This window comes from Lissotriton vulgaris, chromosome 2_2 (genome assembly GCF_964263255.1).
Source record: "Lissotriton vulgaris chromosome 2_2, aLisVul1.2, whole genome shotgun sequence".
In the NCBI taxonomy this organism is placed as follows: Eukaryota; Metazoa; Chordata; class Amphibia; order Caudata; family Salamandridae; genus Lissotriton; species Lissotriton vulgaris.
In genome coordinates this window covers 141,325,492-141,346,641 of record NC_141688.1, presented here as the reverse complement: position 1 = coordinate 141,346,641, position 21,150 = coordinate 141,325,492, and positions in this window count along the sequence as shown.

Below are 21,150 nucleotides of genomic sequence, written 5' to 3'. Positions count from 1 at the left end.
TCTGCAAGGCCACCTTCGAGGGCGCCCTTTTGGGCCGCCTAAGGATCAAAAATGCTGCAGCATTCTGCAGCACTTGAAGGCGACCCACACTTTTACTCGGTACCCCCAGATACAGCAGGTTCGCATAGTCCAGCCTTGCGGTCACCAGTGCATGTACCAGGGTTTGACGAGCTTCCATCGGCAGTAGGTCAAGGACTTTCCTCAGCCTTTTCAAGACCCCAAAACACACACCAACCACACGGTTGATCTGGGGCCCAAAAGTAAGACCCGCGTCAAACCAGACTCCTAGATTTTTTGCCTCCTGACAAGGGGTGGGGGTCGGTCCTAGACAGGATGGCCACCAGGCTGATGACCAAGCAGACTGGGCTCTCCCTACCACCAGCACCTCTGTCTTGCTGCCGTTAAGCTTCAAACAGTTCATGGCCATCCAATCGGCAAGATCTTTCATGCACGATCGGAAGCCATCTGCAGCAAGACAAGGCGCGTGCGACAGGGAGATGACCAGTTGCGTATCATCAGCGTAAGATACCATTTGGAGGCCATGACTCTCCACAATAGAGGCAACAGGCGCCACATACAAGTTAAAAAGGGTCGGGCTCAGGGACGAGCCCTGAGGCACGCCCTGGCCCAAAAGTACCCCTTTGGAGTAGCAATCGCCCTGCCTCACTTGGAAGCTTCTTCCCGTTAGGAAGGCCTGGATCCACCTCAGCGCGGTGTTAGCGATGCCACCTTTGCTCAGACACTGTAGCAAGGTGGAGTGTGCTACAGTGTCGAACGCCGCGCTGAGGTCTAGCAGGATCAAGGCCATAGTTTGCCCCTCATCTACACCCTGTCTCAGATGTTCTGTTGCCATAAGAAGGGCGGACTCTGTGGAGTGACGCGGTCTAAAACCGAACTGCGTAGCGTGGAGCAAACCCGCCTCCTCCACATGTTCCATAATTTGGGTGTTTACCACCTTCTCAGCCACTTTGGACAGAAAAGGCAGGAGTGAGATGGGCCTCAGATTTTCCAACACCTCAAAACCAATGTGCGATTTCCTCCGGAGAGGGAGCACCACCGCCTGTTTCCACCCCTTAGGTAACATGCCAGACTTAAAGGAGGTATCCAGGACATGCCTTATGTAGGGCTCCAGGGCTTCCAAGCTGTCCCCCAACCGTTTAGGGGACACCGGGTCCAGAGGGGAGCCAGATTTTACTGAGAGACATACCCTGACTAGCTCTTCAGGAGGGGGAGTGGTGAAATTTGTGAGGAGCCCCGAAATCTCCGTGCCCTCCGATGTTACCTCAAACTCAACCTCCGTGGGGGGGGGATTAGGGAAGGTCGAGTAGATTTTCTCGACTTTAGTGGAGAAGTAGTCGGCGATGCGATCGCATGTTTCCGTCGAACAACTCTCCGGGTCTGCAGACGAGTCTATAGTAGTCAAAGACTTGTAAATGCAGAAGAGCTCCTTAGCAGAGCTTTTTGCCCCTAGAATCTGCCCTGCATAGAAGGCCGCCTTCGACTTTTTAATCAGCCTATGATGCAGCCGCCTTTTCTCTAAGAACAGTTCCCTGGCCTGAGTATCATATGATACCCTCCAGGCTCTTTCAGCTCGCTTACATTCTGCCTTTGTCTGCCGCAGCTCTCCATTGAACCATGGGGCAGATCTTTCCTTGCAGCCGCCCTCGGATGATCGACATAGTGGTGCGGTCTGATCTAGCGCCTCTATAATGCGCCTATTCAAGTTAAAAACAGCAGATTCTATGTCCTCACCTCCAGGCTGGCCTTCCCTTGTCTGTGCTTCATTAAAGTCCTCCAAGGAGAATTTTGCCCACTTCCTCCTTAAATAATTAAGGGGTGCCTGACTATGTTTTATGGGTTTAGTGCTATTTATGGAGAATACCACCAGAAAGTGGTCAGTCCAGGGGATAGGCTCAGCTGTGGAGACCTCAACCCCTCCCCAGTTTGCAAAGACCGGGTCCAAAAGATGACCCTGATGATGAGTGGGACTTGAGAGCTTGAGTTCGAGCTGAAGGGCTAGAATGTCCCTGCAAAACTCCTCCGCTCCTTTATCCTCCGGGCTGTTCAGATGCAAATTCAAATGTCCCAGTAGGAGGAATTTGTCCCTGCGTAACGCTGCCTCTGTTACACTTTCTAACAGGCTCTCCCTGAACTTGGTACTAGACCCAGGGGGTCTATATATAAGAAAGCCTTTAGTCGCCATTCCCTCATTAATTTGTATGGTAAAAGCTCCCGCCTCACTCTCAGCGACCGGGGTAAAGTCCAATAAACATCCAAGACTCTTCTTAAAAATAATCGCTATCCCCCCTCCCTTCCCCACTGGCCTATCCTGCCTGACCATGGAGTAGTTCTCAGGCATAGCCTCGATAATATCCGAGTCGGAAAACTGGTCTAGCCACGTTTCCGTGAGGAACAGAAGATCAAACTTTCTCTCCGTGAGCAGCTCGAATATATCAAGTCTGTGCTTACGCAGTGATCTCACGTTAAGAAGACCGCATAGTAGCGCGGCTTGTTCCCCAGTAGCTTGCAGCAAGGTGATGAAGCGAAACCGACAATGCCCACATTCCGCATCCTCACTTGACATGCCGTGCCTACAAGGATAGGTGGTTTCCGGACGCAGGCTGAGGAGCTGCTCCCTGTCCCAATAGATCTTACCATCAGGAGCAGAGGTCGTCGCCCCAGCCCGCAGTCGGCCGCGACGGGCGCAGACGGGCTCGACTTTGGCGACACTTTGGCGCGCCTTCGTCGCGCCCGCTGCGCTCGTCCGCTGCACTTCCGGGGGTACATCCGCCTTTTGTATCCCTCAGCCCGTCTGCCTCCCAGCCACTAGACCGCTAACCGGCCCCTCGCGCAGAGGAAGTGACTGCCTCTCACCTCCACGCCCTCCGCTCAACGGTGCTAGCCACCCTGTCGGAACGAGGCGTGGAGGAAGGATGGACAAGACAGTCGCCCCAAATGCGTCAGGTAAGTCTGGGTAGTACAAGGGGGGGTAGAAGCATCAACCGCTAAGGGCTTGGCCCCACCAGAGTGTCCTAAACAAATGCCCTGCAGAAAAATAAAATAAAATAGATACTGTGATATCCGGTTTTTTAAAATGCAAATTGCACACAAACAGCAATTAAAAATATCAGCGCGCTGGCGCCACGCAAGCAGCTTTTGAGCCCTGCCACTGCCCACTCACCGCCACGCGGGCGAATCCTCCAGTGCCTTTTGTATCCCTCAGCCTGTCTGCCTCCCAACCAAGCCCTTTCTCTAATATCTGGGCCCTGAGCACTCGTCAGCTTAGCCCCACAGACAACCTCGACAAGGACATCAACAACTGGATCAAGAACTGTACAGACTGCCTAACACCCATCACACCCAATAAGCATAGTAGATTAACAAATCATGCCAGTTGGTACACAGAATACCTCTGAGACGGTTCACTGATAGAATATCGATCCCAATAACATTGATGTTAAAAATACTGAAAACAATATATAAAGTACAAAAATATCAACTCCCACACATACACAGGTAAGTAAAAAATATTGAATCAAACATATCGGTGTAAAAAATACCGATTTAAATATATCTATAAAAATAAAATAACTTTGAAATAAATTAAATATGAATTGAAAAAAAATACATTTCACATACATTTTAACAAAATATAACAAATAAACTTAATAAAAAATAAACACACAACCATAATTTACATACATTTATATACATATTTATCTATTTACTTAAAAAAAATTAATGAACTATTATCTGTAATTTATTTGAAAACCTTTAAATTATATAAAAATAATATAAAAATATCAATAATTTAAGATATAAAAACAATTCTACAATAATTTAAAACATTATACTAAACAGTATGAAAAGTGTTGGATAGCAAAGGGGAAGAAATTACTATTCCCTCTCTAAAGAATGCAACAGTAGGGAAAGTATTTGATAGCGGAGGAGTAGAAATTACTATTCCCACTCCAAAAAGTGCAACAGTAGGGAAAATGTTGGATAGCGAAGTGGCAAACATTACTATTCCCACTCAAACAGTGCAACAGTAGGAAAAGTGTTGGATAGCAGAGGGGTAAAAATTTCTATTCCCACTCCAGTGAGAGCAACAGTAGAGAAAGTATTAAATAGTGGAGGAGTACACATTTCTATTTTCACTTCAAAGAGTGCAACAGTCAGGAAAATGTTGAATAGTGGAGGAGTACAAATTACTATTCCCACTCCAGACAGTGCAACAGTAGGGAAAGTGTTGGAAAGCAGATGGGTAAAAATGACTATTCCCACTCCAATGAGAGCAACAGTAGGGAAAGTGTTTGGTAGCTGAGGGGAAAAAATTACTTTTCCCACTCGAGTGAATGCAACAGTAGGGAAATTGTTGGATAACCGAGAGGTAAAATTTACTATTCCAACTCCAGTGAGTGCAACAGTAGGGAAAGTGTTGGATAGTGGAGAGGTAAAAATGACTATTCCCACTTCAGTGCGAGCAACAATAGGGAAAATGTTAAAAAAATTACTATTCCCATTCCAGTGAGTGCAACAGTAGGGAAAGTGTGTAAAGTGTTGGATATCAAAGAGACAAAAATTACTATTAAAACTCAAACAGTTAAAACAAAAATAAAAACAATATAAATATTTAAAAAATCATAAAAAATAAACAATATTTAGAAATGAAAAATCAAATATATTAAATATATAAAAATTAAAAAATTGTATAATATTAATTGCATATAAAAAACGTACAAAGGATTTAAAATTGCTTACAATGAAGAATGGACATTGTACTTACTATAAGTGAAAAAATGTATACTCACATCAAAGCCTTGATGTCCCAGCATGCACCAAGGGACTGTGCGCAGAGCATACGCCCACTGGGGGTGGAATTGAAAGGAAAAAGAAATACAGCCAGAAATGTAAATGAATGTGAGCTTTGATGTATTTTCTGCAGCAGCCTGTGAAGAAGGGGCTTGTGACCTTGAAACGCGTTGGCGATGACTAATTAACGTTGGAGAAAGAAGGCAGGTTGCATCAAATTGTTAGAATGCTGTCGAGTACCTTCTCATTGGTTTAGGGCACTTTGTTTTCCAAAATTTACACACAGCAGCCTGGCAGTGGAGAAAGAGCACCATCATCAGCTGGGAGGGAAATGAATTTCCTGTTGAGAGAGGCTGTGGTGTCGCACTAATCGGTACCACAACAACACAGCATTCCATATGCGTAATTAACCTGCCTGAAAACATTGATACCTACTAAAGGATTTAAAATTGCTTACAATGAAGAATGCACATTGTACTTACCATAAATGAAAAAAATGTTACTCACATCACGGCCTCGATGTCCCAGCTTGCACCAAGGGACTGTGCACTGAGCATACGCCCACTGGGGGCGGAATTGAAAGGAAAAAGAAATGAATCCGGAAATTTAAATGAATATGAGCTTTGATGTGTTTTCTGCAGCAGCCTGTGAAGAAGGGGCTTGTGACCTTGAAACGCATTGGCAATGACTAATTAACATTGGAGAAAGAAGGCAGGTTGCATCAAATTGTTGAAATGCTGTTGAGTGCCTTCTCATTGCTTCAGGGGACTTTATTTCCAAAATAATTTAAAACATAAAATAATAAATATATTTATGAAATAAACTTGTACAAATTTACAAACAAATACATGAATTAATAACTTTATTTATTTATTGTATTTGCTCTCCTATAACACCACACCAATAATAAAACAATGCAACATTTCTAATAATTTGTTTTTGAAAATTAATATAATTGATAATGGATTAGAAATATATTATTAATACAAACAACTAATAAACATTAATTGACTAAAGACACTTTAACACTATGATATCCACAACACAGACCTAAATTAAACTCTAAAATAATAAAACACAATTAAAAAGTATTTATAAATTAAAAACTATTACTATTAACAATTATTAATAAAGTAATTGAAATGTATTTAATACCCACCCTTTACCCTTTTAACAGTAAAAAAAACATACAAAAAATAACAGAATTACCCAAAATACATATCAAATTATTAACATCAATTAACTACTATATATTAATTAAATAAATACAAATTACTTCCCTCCCTTTACTCCTATTTACATCAAAACAAACACCTAAAATTAATTACACAATTACCGTAATTAATTACAAATTAATTAGTTAAAAATAATTAACATACAATTATTAATTCATCAATTAAAAATAAATTACTTCCCACCCTTAAAACCTATGAACACCACACCACACACCTGAAATATATTACACTATTACCATAATTAATCACTAAATAATTATTTTAAATGAATTAACAACCAATGATTAAATAATTAATAAATAAATTACTTTACACATTTAACACTATAACATCTCTATTATAAAATATTAATAAATAAAAAATTATTAATACATTTAATATATTTAAATTACTTCCCACCCTATTCCCCTATTACCCACAACCCGCTACGGAATAAAAAATGCAAAATTCAAATAAAAAGATAATAGTAACTACAAAAAATGTAACACATATATTAAAAATACAAACAATTCTTATACAAAAAACATACCATTAATAAAAAAACAATATTTTTAATAACTGCATTTTTGCAAATGTTATTAAACACCTAACGTCTATATTACTTACCTAAAATTGATATTCTAAGCTGCATGATGATATTTCTGACCCAAGATATTTGAAACTCGATATTAGTGCAAGTCGATTTTTTTTTTTTGTCCTCATTCGCCCCTCCTCACCCCTTCCTCTCACGATAGCACCCTAGGGCAATTTCATCTCATATGATAGGAATTATGCTCTCCTGGTAGGAAGTACACTGCCTTGACCGGCCTTCCATGAAGCATGTTTCCACCAAGATTTTGGAGAGGCTTAATCATAGGACTTTCTTCCACCATTACCTTCACCAATTTCCCCCTTACCCATCACCCATAACAATTTAAGAACGGAGTCCAAAATCTGTATCTCTCCTTATGCTGACCGACCATATCCAGCTTTGCTACAGCTCTTATCCAAGACAGGTCTGACGGAGGATCAGCAGAAACCCACATCTTGCAGATTTCCCTCCGGCCCAACAGTATAGCATAGAACACCAACTTTGCTTTATCGTCCAAACCCTTACCTTGTAGATCTGCTCTTCCCGTGATGACAAGTTCAGGGCTTACCTCAATATAAGTCGATATGTTTGATTCAATATTCTATTTCTGCACCCATGAGACACCATACAACACTTTAAACAGCTAGAAAAGAAATGGGGAGCCAGCCATGACACCACCCACAGAAGTACCAACAAGGCTGCACTCAGATGCTATCACCAGTAAATTAGAGACATCAAGAAACAGTTCTTATGGTGCACATCAAAGTAAGCTCCAAGAGCTGCAAGGAGATCCTCTAGATTGTCAAGGATTTCACCTTGCTCCCAGCCACTATCAACTACATTGCTGCCTCCCAATAACTCTGCGACAACCTATTCAACTTCTTCCATTGCAAAATCTCATACATCTACGGCAACTTCGCACACCTACCCAACCCCAGAGAGCTCATTGCTAACCTACCTCCCACCAACCCAAATGGCTACCTGACTGAATGGACAACACTCACCAGAAATGACACATTGTCAATTATGGAGATATTCCACTCAAGGCCCCAATAGACCAATGCCCCCACCACATATATAACCCGGGAACATCACCAATCAGCAGCACCCTGACCCACATCATCAACACCATGATCACGTCTGCTACTTTCCCAGATGAATGGAGATCTACAGACATCTTAACCCTACTTAAGAAGCACACAACCACCCAAATCAAGAAAGCAACTTGCAATCCATCACCCTACTCCCCTGTCCAGCCAAAATGATTGAGAAGGCCATTAAAAAGCAACTCACAACCCACCGTGAACTTCACCATCTTCTAGACTACACACAATCAGAATTGAGAAAGAACGATAGCACTCATCGTGGCCACCGGCAACATTCAAAACATCCGGGACCAAGGAGATACAGCAGCCGTAATCATGCTATACCTCTCCATGGCATCATAAGACTCCACAAGATTGGCATGCAAGGATCCAATCTCAAACGGATCTCCTCCTTCCTCACAGTAAGAATCCAAAGGGTTAGGCAGCCAACATTCACATCAGGGACCATGTAGTGTCCCATAGTGATCACCCCTCAGCTTCACTCTTTTCAACAAATACATGAGACTGCTAGCGTCCATTACTGCTTGACAACATCATCGTATGACACCCAACTCATTCTCTCCCTGATGGACAAGATGAACACCATCAGAACCAAGTTCAATAACTGTGCAAACATGGTACCAGACTGGATGTGAACCAACTGCCTGAAACCTTAACTCCAACAAGACGGAAGTGCTGGCCTTCAGCAATACGACCACTCCATGGGTTTCTACCAGGTGGCTGTTGGAGCTAGAACCAACGCCTACACCCACAGACAAGGCAAGAAATCTACGGATCATTCTAGATGAAAAGCTCAACATGACAGCTCAAGTAAATGCTGTCTACACCTTCTGCTTCCACATCCTATCAAGCTGCGAAAGATCTTCAAATGGTTGCCTTAGAACACCAGATGTACCGTCACACAAGGAACACCAGCAGGCAGGACTATGGCAACACTCTCTATGCCAAAATTCTGCAATAACTCCAGACCATCCAGACTACATCTGTAAGACTCACATTCAACCTTCCATATGGCACCCACATCACACCGCACCTCAGGAAGTTTCATTGGCTCTCCATTCAAAATTGTTATGCAAATATTCAAAGCTCTAAAAACAGCCCAGGGCCAGAATACCTGAACAGCTGCATACACTTTCACCAACGCACCAGACACCTATGCACTGCCTCACTGTCACTTGCACACATGCCCTGCATTTGCAGAAGCAAAACTGGTGGGCGCTCATTCTCCTACAACACACCCAAGACATGGAACAACCTCCCCTAGCACATCAGAGCTTTCTCCTTACTTGTTGAGTCCTGCAAGCTAAAGACCTGCCTCTTCATATAAGCACCTTGGAGCTACACACTTGTCTTGTGTTTTGGTTTCACCTTTGCACTGTGTTAAGTTAGCATGAGCTTGTTAGAAGTTTAAATGCCATTTTTCTTTTTCTGCTGCCTCTGCACACGATGCATTTTGTTATTAAAGCTTTTTGCCTAGTTGGGTATTTTGCTTTACACAAGAATAACATGTTTGCTTATAATATCAGTTCGTTATGGTGGAATTGAGTTTCCACCCAATCGCGCACTGTTCACTTGGCGCCCTGGCGCTTTCTGTAGTTTATTGCTTCAAACTTTGTTTCAACCACACTTGTGTTTTATTCCATTAGTTTATCTTTTTATTTCATGCTTATATTCTTTTTTCATATAGACTATAGTTTCATTATTCTACATTCGCATTACTATATGGTAACTGACATATATTCACAATACATTTTTACATCATGTTTATCAGCGTTTGCTTGGCACATATGATATGATACATTTAATCAACATTTCTTGAAAGAGCCCAATGCATTTCGGCACTCGTGTGTGCCTTCATCAGGGGAAGTATCTACAAAAAGAAAGTGAGAAAGCATAGTGTAAGTATTTTAAATTATGTGTTTGTGGGGGGTTCTCTAAATATGTGACCATGATATATGCATACCTGGTTGTTGTTGTTTTGTATCAATTGAATCCTGTCCTCCAATTTGGCCACTATACCTCTGTTCAAAACACAAATGCAAGCCAGTATATAATTGATCCGCATGTTCGTGTGTGATTGATGATAACTTGCCACAAGATGCCCTACATACGTTCAGTAATAGTGTCACGGGTTTCTGAAAAAATAATAAGCAACAAGTGTCTTAACTCCTATGTCTTGTTCACTAAGTCGATCATTTTACATCCTGCATTGACAACATACCTTATACGAATGTGCCTTGAGTCTCTGAAACAAACAAACCAGAACTATACCTTAGTTACAACTTGAAATCAGGTAACAACTGAAAAACGGGTCGCGGTAGCTCGCCGTGTTTACCTTGTCTTGCTCTGTGCGCTCAAAATCTAAAAAACCGAAATGCAACAAAGTCAGTCACCCTCGTCAGTAATCCTAAATTGTACTTTCCAACTCTAAATTGTGCGCTGCCGTCATACCTGTATCAAGTCCTTCTGCCGTTCTAAACAATTCCCGCAAACCGCTAGGTCGTGTATGTTCGCTGGTTGCTAACTTTTAATGACTACGCTGCACTCCGGGACAACTCCGCGGAGTTAACAACTGACGACGGACTGGCCCATAGGTCATCATTACTTCTAAGTATCCGTAGGCGCCATCTGACTGACTTTGTTGCATTTCGGTTTTTTAGATTTTGAGCGCACAGAGCAAGACAAGGTAAACACGGCGAGCTACCGCGACCCGTTTTTCAGTTGTTACCTGATTTCAAGTTGTAACTAAGGTATAGTTCTGGTTTGTTTGTTTCAGAGATAGGCTGTAACTGATCTTGGTTGCATGTGTTCTAGTTCACAGAGGACCCTGCTTTGCAGTTCTGGTAGGGCTATTTCTACTAGAGCAGGCCAAAGTCTGATGTGCATGTGACAGGATTTCAGGGTGTATAATGTTGGCAGGACCCCTGTCTCCGGTGGGACACACAGGCACCCTAGAAGTAGCCACGAAATCAAGGGACATGGTGAAGGTAACTTGCATTGAAGGCCATGGACTACTACTGAAGGAAGACCCTTGGTCAAGGAGATTGCCAGGAGCCCAGACAGAAGAAAGGGTCCTGTGGTCTTCACAGCCCCCTGCTGCTGGAAGGAGGCAATTTAGTCTTAGAATTATGAACGAGTCTTCCGCCACTAAAGCAGGCTTCCGGGAATTAAAGGTGAAGGAGTGAAGTTACATTAGTTCTCCTTCATTGGAGGGAAAGTGGGAATTAAAGAGCTCCAGTGGGAGATAAGTTCATGGGCACGCACTAAAGCACACCACCAGGAGTAAGGTAGTCCAAAGCCTGCAATTATTTATCAGAGGAGGGATAGAGCCATAGTTGAGAAAATAGTATGCGTCATTTGGAGAGGCTCCATTCCCAGTGCCACTGTCCAGGAAACTATGAGGAGCAAGGCTGGCAATTGTCCCATGAGCCCCTGCAAGAGCAGGAGCACACTTTGACATTTGTCTTGGTAGTTCCCAGAGGACAGGGGCAACCCCAAAAATATTAACACATGGTTTGTAGCTTTCAGGAGAGAATCAGACTCCGACAGAGACCTTACCTTAAATGTTCATAGATCTCCCTATGTGATCTAGGTAAGTTTGCTTTTAGTACACTTGGAGATGAGAATTTGTTTAAAGTCTTTTAGTTCCATATATCTTTGTTAATAGGTTCTGCAGTTGCTTTGCACCCAGGACAAAGGTAAAAGAAAGACTGTGAAATTGTCGGGAGTTGAATGTTGAAATATTAGTGACACATATAGTTGACAGTAAATCTTTGCATTTACTGTTTTATCATGTCATTGAAAGCTAGGTGCATTTTGAAGTGTTCCAATATACATTTTTAAAGTTTTGATTCTATATTTTGCCTTGAATTATTGTGGTAACATTATGACAAAACAATAGGCATGACATATAGTTATTGAATCCCTCATGTTTTGGTCGGATAGGTGAGGTAGGGGACATTCTGTTTTAGAGTACAGGGCATAATGGAGCCTTTCATTGGTCAATCAGTATATGTAGAGTTCACACTGTCACCCCTAGGGGCATCTGGGTGCTGCAAGTGCTGTGTCTCTGACAAAGATCCAGGTGAAGAGCTTCTTCCTGAAGACTGCTAAGAAGGGCACTGTTCAGAGGTGGAGGGGTCTTGGTTAGGTCTTGGTGGCTAAGTAGGAGAAGGAGAGGCCCGCTCTGCAATGAATGAAAGGATATTTGCAATGGCGAGTGAGGCAGAGTGCAGTCTTCTTGAATGGAGGTGGAAGTTCAGTTGATGCTTAATGCAGAATGGTCCTTGGTTATGTGGAGCTTTGTACTCATACATGAAGATCTTGAACTGCTATCTCTTCTGGATTGGGAGCCAGTAGAGGTCTCTAAGGTGATGGGTAATATGAGTCGGTTTGGGGACTGTGGTGTTCTGTATTGGCTAGAGTCTTTTGAAGAGTTGGGTGAAGATTCCAGTGTAGCAAGCTTTGCCATAGTCTATGCGGCTGGTTACGAGGGCCTGTGTGACGTCTTTCTGGTATTTATTGGTATCCATTGGAAGATTCTGTGGAGCATGCAGAGGGTATGGAAGCACGAAAAGGTGACTGCGTTGACTAGTTGTTTCATTGTCGGTTGGCTGTCGAGGATGATGCTGAGGTTGCATGTGTGGCATGTCTGAGTGGGTGTTCTGCTAGACACAGTGTGGACCAGTTTGTTCCTCTTGTTGCTTGTGAGACCCTTTAGTGGATGTCACCATAAGCAGTTACACCTGACATTCTATATATATTTGTTATTTTGTACATAGTATTCAGCAGTGTGTGTAATAAAGTATTTTCATTTTTTCCAAGAAAAAGGACTTCTTGGGCACCAATTGATTAAGTTCTGAGTCTCTAGCCCACAGCACGTGTCTTGAGCAATCCTCACTACCCTGAGAATCAAGTGTTAAATCAAGTGTTAAAAAGTACTATTTGAGTCCTAGTTTGAGGTCTCCTGTGTGGGAATCCAAGAATACTAGTAGCAAAAGACCCAGGGCCTCATTTATGACAAGTGACGCATTGCTGCGTGAAAACAGCAATGTGTCACGTTTCATTGCGCCCTCCTTGCGACATCAATGATGTGCCATATTTGCAGTATGATGCATCATGTTACAAGGTGTTACAGATGCATCAGTATTTGCGTCCTAGAAGTGGCACAGTGAAATCCTATATATTTCACTGCGTCACTTGTATGACCCTTTCTTGCATCGGAACGCCCCCCCTGCATACATTATACCTGGCGTAGGTATAATGTGGTGCAGGGGTTTACAAAGTGACGCATCACTTTGTCAATTTGATGCAACCTGGTGCATTTTCTACCCTGCTCGTGCATCACAAAAAGTGACGCACCAGCAACGCAAAAGTGACGCAAGGGATCATAAATAACCCCCCCCCAGCTTTTACAGTTGCAGCCCAGTACCCCAGTCTGCCCTGGGATATTCAGACGCTGGTTTCATGCATCTGAAAGGCTACACTGCTCTCCGCCATTATTTACTTTATCTGGGGTTGTAAATAATTTTCAAGCGAAATTGAATGGAGCTGTGCTATTGAACTCGCCACCTGTTTGAGAAACACGTTGATACAATTGATTCGGTACCTTTCTTGTTGTATCATTGCTCCTGCCGGTGATTTCTTACAATGGCGGAACTCCTAGAAACAGAGATTGTGTGCAGCGGTGCGTGTGACAGGATGAACTGATAACAGAGTAAAAATAACAAGGCTAAAATACCGCCTGTAGAACACTGGGAACAATTGCTCCTAAATCACGGGTACATTACAGAAGGGCCTAGCAGATTTCTCCAGGCAAAATATAGCTCTGAGCAGCTGTGTGATGGCAGAGGCAGGCAGCATGCTTGTCTCACTCTGTCAAACATCTCGCTATTCATGTTTTGTTCACATTATGTTTTAGGTGTTTGTCCAACATCCGTAACGCCTTCACCTCCCGCAGCTGTACCTTCGATTTCCCGCTTGTTTCTCCACTTCTCACCATTTCCCCTCCTGCCCGTCACTCACAATCTGTTGATAAAAAGAAAATAACTTACCCGCCTACCACTGGCCCTTGTAAGCAGTTCTCCCAATTGTAAGTTGCCGTACGTTTTTAACCCGTTTTGAAACATTTTTTTTTTACCAATTCAGAAAGGTGAATCTATGGGCTCAAATTACCACACGGAGATTTACACCTACGTCTAAACATTCAAACATAAATCTACACCTAACTGTACTGCAGATACTTGGGCGGAGATTTAGACTTCCTAGTAGGAGTAGGCAGTGCTGTGACGTTACCTGCGAAAGAGAATACACACCTGGCAAACACTAGTAGGGTTACATAAATAAAGCTAACATCCTTGTGCAGTCAGTGTGACTTTAGCTATAACTGTGTTGTGTGTCCACATATCTGTGTGGATGTGTGTCAGTGTGTTTGGGACATTCCATGTGTTGGAAAATATATTTAATTGTATGTATAGCAGTGTTAGAAATTAACCGTGTTTTATATAATTCACTATACCATGTAAAGTGTTTCATATGATTTGTATTGATTTCAGCAATATATACTGTTATATGACTTACAACATAATTATATTTATTTTAAAAAATGTGGTACATTTTATACAATTTTTTTACCATAGTGGAATTATTTTCATTGTAGTATGTTAATGTAATTCTATGACATGATGAACACTGATGTATGACCATTTTTTTATTTACATTTCATTTTTTTTCTTTTAATAGTCAGTCAAAAATACTTTATTTCGGCGTTACAGCCATAAAAGCACAATACATTTTACAATCAATAAGATAAAGTAAAATATTACATTGTGGAGGACGGTTAGGGGTAAAAATTCAAAACAGCATTCCTTAATCAACAGAGATAAGTTACATCTTTACCTCAACTTTAACGGTCATTAAATGACTACCTGGCCCCCAAAATAATGGCATGTAAGTTGTCGGTAGAACCCATGTCACTTAGTTAAGAATGATAAAACTGTTAAAAAGCAATATCAAGACAATTTTAGCTTTGATTAGACTTCTTGTTAAAAGAATAATTTGAAAGAAAAAACATTAAAAGTTACATTCCTACGTAAACAGGATAAAAACAATTATTATCATCACATTCTCTAGGAGATTCAATATAGCAACAAAGGGCAGTAGGGGTATCACTTGGAGGGCAGCATCAACTGTTGCCTATCACTTTCCCCTTTAGTATTCCTCTACGCATGCACCACATTGCAAAGAGGAATTTTGAGGTAGCAACTATAAATAATGGTAGTGTTTCGAATTTAGGTATCCTAAAAACCTCTATATGATTTCTGAGCCCTAAATTTCTGCATAGTTGGCGAACTCACTTTGATCTAGACATAGGACAGAAGAGCATTACATGGAGTTCTGTGTCTTCCGAAGCAGATCAGCCAGGACAATCTAGCTTTGCTGCACCCTTCCATTTGTTTGTAAATACAAGTAACAGAAGTGTGCTGTGCCTGAATTGTAAGAACAGGTTATTTTTGCCATGAATGGTTGAAGACTGTCCAAGGTCGTTTCCAATTTATACTGCTGCTTGACATCCAGAAACCTTGATGTCAAGGAGCATGAGATCGTACATCGAATTACTTGGGCAAGTTTAAGTTCCATTGGGGCTAGAGCAAGTTTTTTTTTTAGAGGTGCTGGAACAGGTCTCCTCCGGATTTGACCACAAGTTACCACACTCCAGTGAGAAACAAACACTATTAACATAGGATAGCCATGGTAGGTTAGTAGCCCCCAATTTATACATGATATCCCTCAATTCCTCCCTATAATTAATGAACTCCGGCGCACTCGAAATGTGACGCCAGAATAGGAGAGGACGAGAGGCAATGAAATCTGTGATGGGGCTAATACCTAAGTCCATCCTAAGCGGGGTTAAGGGTGTACTTTTTAGGAGACACAACAATTGCCTAATAAACATGTTCTCAGTCACCAGTAGGGAGTGAGATGAGCAATGACCCCAGAGTTCGGCACCATAATGGAATGCTCCCCTTGCTTGGATTTTATAGATTTCGGCCGGGGGACCAATCACTTTTTGGGAACATTTTTTATGGACTTTGATGATACCTCCTGTTGATTGCATTAATTTCAAATTAGCCTTCATTATTTGTGTCCTCCAGTCCATTTTATCATTCAATGTAATGCCCAAATAGTCAAAGATGGGCACTCTCTCTAAGGGCCTACCATCCATTTGGGGATGTGGGCAGTTAGTGGTTTTGGCATAAAAAACATATATTTGTTTTTTTTACACCAAGGTTCTAAAGGACGTCCATCAGGGGGTCTTCTCATTTGGATCAACATTGCATTAGACCTCAGTGTTTCACAAAGGCCCACTGAAACACCTGACCTTCAATGGCTATCACTGCACTATAAAGGAGGAAGGAAACTAGAACTATTTAATCTCTATCTAAGGGGCACCAGGAACAGAGGGTCTCTAAACTCCCTAGGCCTAAGTAACATCCTGTCTGCCTGCGACGCCAACTCTCTCGTCCTGCTGGCAGGCGATTTTAACTGCTGCTTTGAGCCTTTGGCCAAAGAAGACATTCTGGACACCAATGAGGAGGATAACAGGAGGGGCATCCCTACCTTGAACCTTGATCCGATCCCTAAATGGACACAAATGGTGATCGACATAAATGCCCTTTGTATGGAGTATAATCTGAGAGCAACGAACGGGCGCTCCAAATCAGATCTCATGGGCGCCCATACATACAATAGGACGGGCCACTCATCCAGAATTGACTTTGTTATGCTCAACTATAACCTCTGGCCTTACCACCAAGATATGGAGGTTATAGAGACCTGTGACAGTGACCACAATCCTCTTGCTTTAACCATCACTGCCCCCTGGCAATCCGGGTCTCATGAAACTATCAACCAGTTGTGGAAAGCTACATATGAGGTCCTTCCATCAAACTGTGGCAGACGTCTCAAATGGGCAAGAGTCTCAGCGGATGAGGCCAGGATGTCCCATGCCGAAACCATCTTATTAGAGGCTGAATCTAGGCTTGCCCGTTTTTCTAGCGATAGCAAGATGTTTTTACCGTTATTCACGGAAACTATTACGGCATTAAGTGGGCTGTTCATTGTTCACAAACCCAGCTCCAGATCTGCTCCAAAGGGGACCCTGAGATCAAGTGAAAAGTGGTTCACACCCAATTGTCGACCTGCCAAGGGTAATCTTGTGGCGGCAGTAAAAGGAAAAGACCAAGCCACCATCAGGTCTGCAAGGCAACTTTATAGGAAAACTGTGAATGAGGCTAAGCGGTCACATGATTACAACTTTTGGCGGGACCTAACGGAGGCGAGCACAAGGAAAGATGCCAAGGGGTTCTGGGACTTGCTAAGATCGAGAGACAAGCCCATTGACCAGCAACTGACTTGTAACATCCCTGGTGCTGCATGGTTTGCCCACTTTTCGAAACTGTATTCGGCTCATGCAGGGCCCTTGAACCCAGACCCGATCCTAAGGCCCAGCTCCACAGATCTCCTTCCAAATGAAATCCCATTTACCACCTTGGAAGTAGAGAAGGCAATCAGGTGTACTGTTTCCAACAAAGCGGCAGGCCCGGACGGGATCCCGGGCGACCTGGTAAAAAATAATCCCCCATTTTGGAGCAGACTACTTGCTGCCCTTCTTAATGAGGTTGTGATGGGGGGGTCTTTCCCTGACTCTTGGAGGGGGGCTGAAGTAGTCCCCATTTTCAAGAAAGGTAGCAGGGAAGACCCAGCTAATTATCGCCCCATCAGTTTGCTGGATTCAACGCAAAAGATAGCGGGGAAAGTGGTATTGGGCAGGATCTTGGAGTGGGTGGAAGAAAATCAGATATTGTCTGATTTCCAAGCGGGTTTTAGACCAGGGACAGGCACCGTCGAGCAGACATTCCGCCTGTTGATGCTCTATTGGAAGGTAGTGGTGCTAGGAGGGGGCAGTTTATATTTAGTCTTCATAGACTTAAAAACTGCCTTCGACCTGGTTCCAAGAGCGTCACTGTGGAAGGTCCTCGACGAGCTAGGTCTACCACCGTATCTGTTGGCCCTGGTGATAACATTTCATGAAAACAACTTTGCCCAAATCAGATGGGGTGCCCAGGGCGAAAAAACCCCGTGCATTCCAGTAGACAGGGGCGTCCGCCAGGGGTGTGTGCTTGCCCCCACTCTGTTTTCGCTTTACGTCAATGGAGTGGTGGAGCACCTTCTTCAACATCCTGCAGATGCACCATCCCTGGCTGGAAGGAAAATCCCGACGCTCCTGTTTGCGGACGACACCCTTCTGATTTCGAAATCACCTGCAGGCATACAGTCTCTACTTTCCAGCTTTAAGGCCTTTTGCGACACCAAAGGACTGGCCATAAACATTGGCAAGACCAAATTTCTTGTCTTCAACCCGCCTAAGAAATCTGTTAAACCACCCACTCTTGACTCTGTTACATTAGAACGGGTCAGCGAATTCGACTATCTAGGCATACGTCTTTGTGATAGTATGAGCTGGAAGGCCCACCACCAAAAAGTGTTCCTAACCCATAAGAGGGTTGTTGGAGCTTTACTTAAAGAGCAGCGTGCTTCCTCCGTAAAACCCATTGGGGCCCTTCTTGACATCTATAGGGGTAGGGTTGTGAGCGCAGCACTGTATGGCGCAGAACTTTGGGGTACCCAGAGAGTGGATACTTTGGCCCACCTAGAAAATAGATTTCACAAAGATCTGATGAGGCTACCCCAGAGCACCCCCACAATCCCCATCTTGCTTGACGCAGGTACTCGACCAATCTGCGAGCAAGCTAAATTACGCCCCTTGCTGCTCTGGTCTAGAATCTGGAACGTCCCCGAGCTCCACAGTTATGCAGATGCCTTAAAAGATGTACTGTCCTTACCTGGCTGGCATAAGATCCCCTGGCTTCGAGAGGTTAAGAGGGCATTGTACAAGCTTGGTCTAGGAGCTGCATGGGAAAATAAAACAGCACCTCCCAAACAAGATCTGAAGAAGGCATACTGGTCTTGGGTGGATAATGAGAGATTTGCTAAATCAAATCACCCAAAATCTGTTGCAAATTTCTTAATGGTTAAAGACATCCCCTTCAGAGAACCATACTTGGATTTGATCCACAGCTCACATGACAGGGCATTATATTTTAAATTCAGGGTTGGGGTCCTTCCGCTATGTCAGTTTACCTCCACCTGGAAACCTCCACTTCAAACTGTACCGCATTGCCCATTTTGCGAGTTAAAAACTGAATCTGTTGCACACTCCCTATTTGAGTGTCAAGTTTATATGGCCCCTAGACGGAGGTGGTTAAAGCCTCTTTGTAGGAGCCTGGGAACTCGCTCACATCTGGAAGCTATAAGAATACTGCTCTCAGATACAAGACCCTTTTTCGCTATTTGTCTGGCAAAGTTCCTAGGCTGGGCTTGGCGTATAAGATCTGCTAAACAACGGATGTTACAGTAGAGTGTCCCTTTTTAATTCTTGTATAAATCTTATGCTTCTCATCTGTAAATAGGAATGTTTTAAATGATATTATGAATTGTAAAAATGCTTTGTTTCAAGTATTGTTTCTATGTTGTCTTGCTTTTATGATATGTTTCTATATCGAAATAAAGCTTTTCTACTACTACTACTACATTTATCACCAAATTCCTTTTCCTACAGAATGCGCTAAACACATCCAAAACACGCTGCATCCCCATAGATGATTTAGACAAGAGCAGCGTGTCGTCAGCAAACATTAAAGCTGGTATTTTCCTATTTGCTAACCTTGGTGAGTCTATGTCCTTCAAACAAAAGAATGTCAATTAAGTCGTTCAGGAAGAGAGAGAAGTGGGTAGGTGCTAGCACACATCCCTGCCTCACAGTCAGTTCTCCATTCTTGCCTAATCTTACCCATGCGCAAGTACCTACATGAAGGCATTTAAAAGCTGGTAGAGGTAGACCGGCACCCCCATGTCGTGTAGGAGTCCCAATAACTGCTCAGGATGGACCATATCAAAGGTGGACTTAAGGTCCACAAAGGTCAAATAAAGACTACCCCCTCCCAAGGTTACTGTTTTCCAGTAGATTAATTGCAATCTAAAGATTTGGTCTGTAGTCGAGATTTTGGACCTAACCCCTGCTTGTAAGGGGATTAGAACATTTGACTCGTCCATGCATGATTGCACTCGTCCCAGAAGGACCCGGGCAAATATCTTTTGGGTGACATCGATAAGACTAATGAGCCGGTAATTTGCCGGATCTAATGGGGAGCCTTTTTTTAAAATTGGAATAATCTCTGCACCAGCCCAAGTTGCGGGGAACTCCTTACCTTGGATGATAGCATTAAATAAGGACTGTAAATAAGGTGCCCAGACAGACTGTTCTGTTCTGAACAGGTCACCATGGATTCTGTCCAGATCCGGGGCCTTATTAGGAAGTATCTTGTCCAATGCCAGAGTGACTTCCAACAATGTGCAGGGTGGTGGGTCAATATTTAAGGGGTTATGGAGAAAATACACTAGCCCTTGTGCCATGGTGTCGTCCAGGGACTTAAAGTATAAAATGTTAAAATGCGATCCCCTGACTTATTCCGCTAGATTTGGAGCAATAGCTGAGTTGCCTTCGGAGTAGCCAGTCTTCACTAGATTCCAAAAGCATCTCATATCTCTAGTTTCCAAAGCTTTCCTGATCGCTTCCCATTTTTTATTCTCTCAGGCTGCTTTGGCTTCAGCCAAGGTGTTTTTATAGTGAGACCTGGTTGCTCTGGTGCCTAGGACATCTTTATTATTAACTTGTACCAGTGCGCTTTTAGCTTCCCTACACGCCTTATTTAACCATTGGTGTTTCGATTTAGGGTCGGGCCTATTATTGTTTTCATGTTTATAAAAAAAACCTGCCAACTTTATAACATCTCCTGATGGTTAGTTTTCATCAACAACATAGATTCATGGCCTTGATAGTTTTCAGACACATAGAAAGCAAACTCTAAAAAGGGGATGATCTCAGTGTACAGAGAGACCTTTTTTTCATCTGATGCAGCTACTGTACCCCAACAAACTCTTCTGCCACCTTCTCTTACAATTAGATTTGGGGGGGTTGGATTGGATGACCCTGGACTTTCCTGAGTTTAGGGATGCACAACGCAAGTATTAATGGGTTGTGATCACTTTCACATCGTGTTTGGACAGTAAAATCACAAATTTCGGACCAATTCTCAGCGTCAATCAGAATATAATCAATTATGGAAGCCTGTACCATTTTATTAAAAGTTGGGTTTCCCGGGCCATCTGAAGGGAATCGACCATTACAGGCCCTAAGCGAGTAAGTAAGTATAAGTGAGGTAAACTGAAGAACAAGGGGGGGCCACCGCCTAGTTGGATAGGTATTGCAATCTGAAATTGATCAAACAGAATCTTCTTCGCTTGT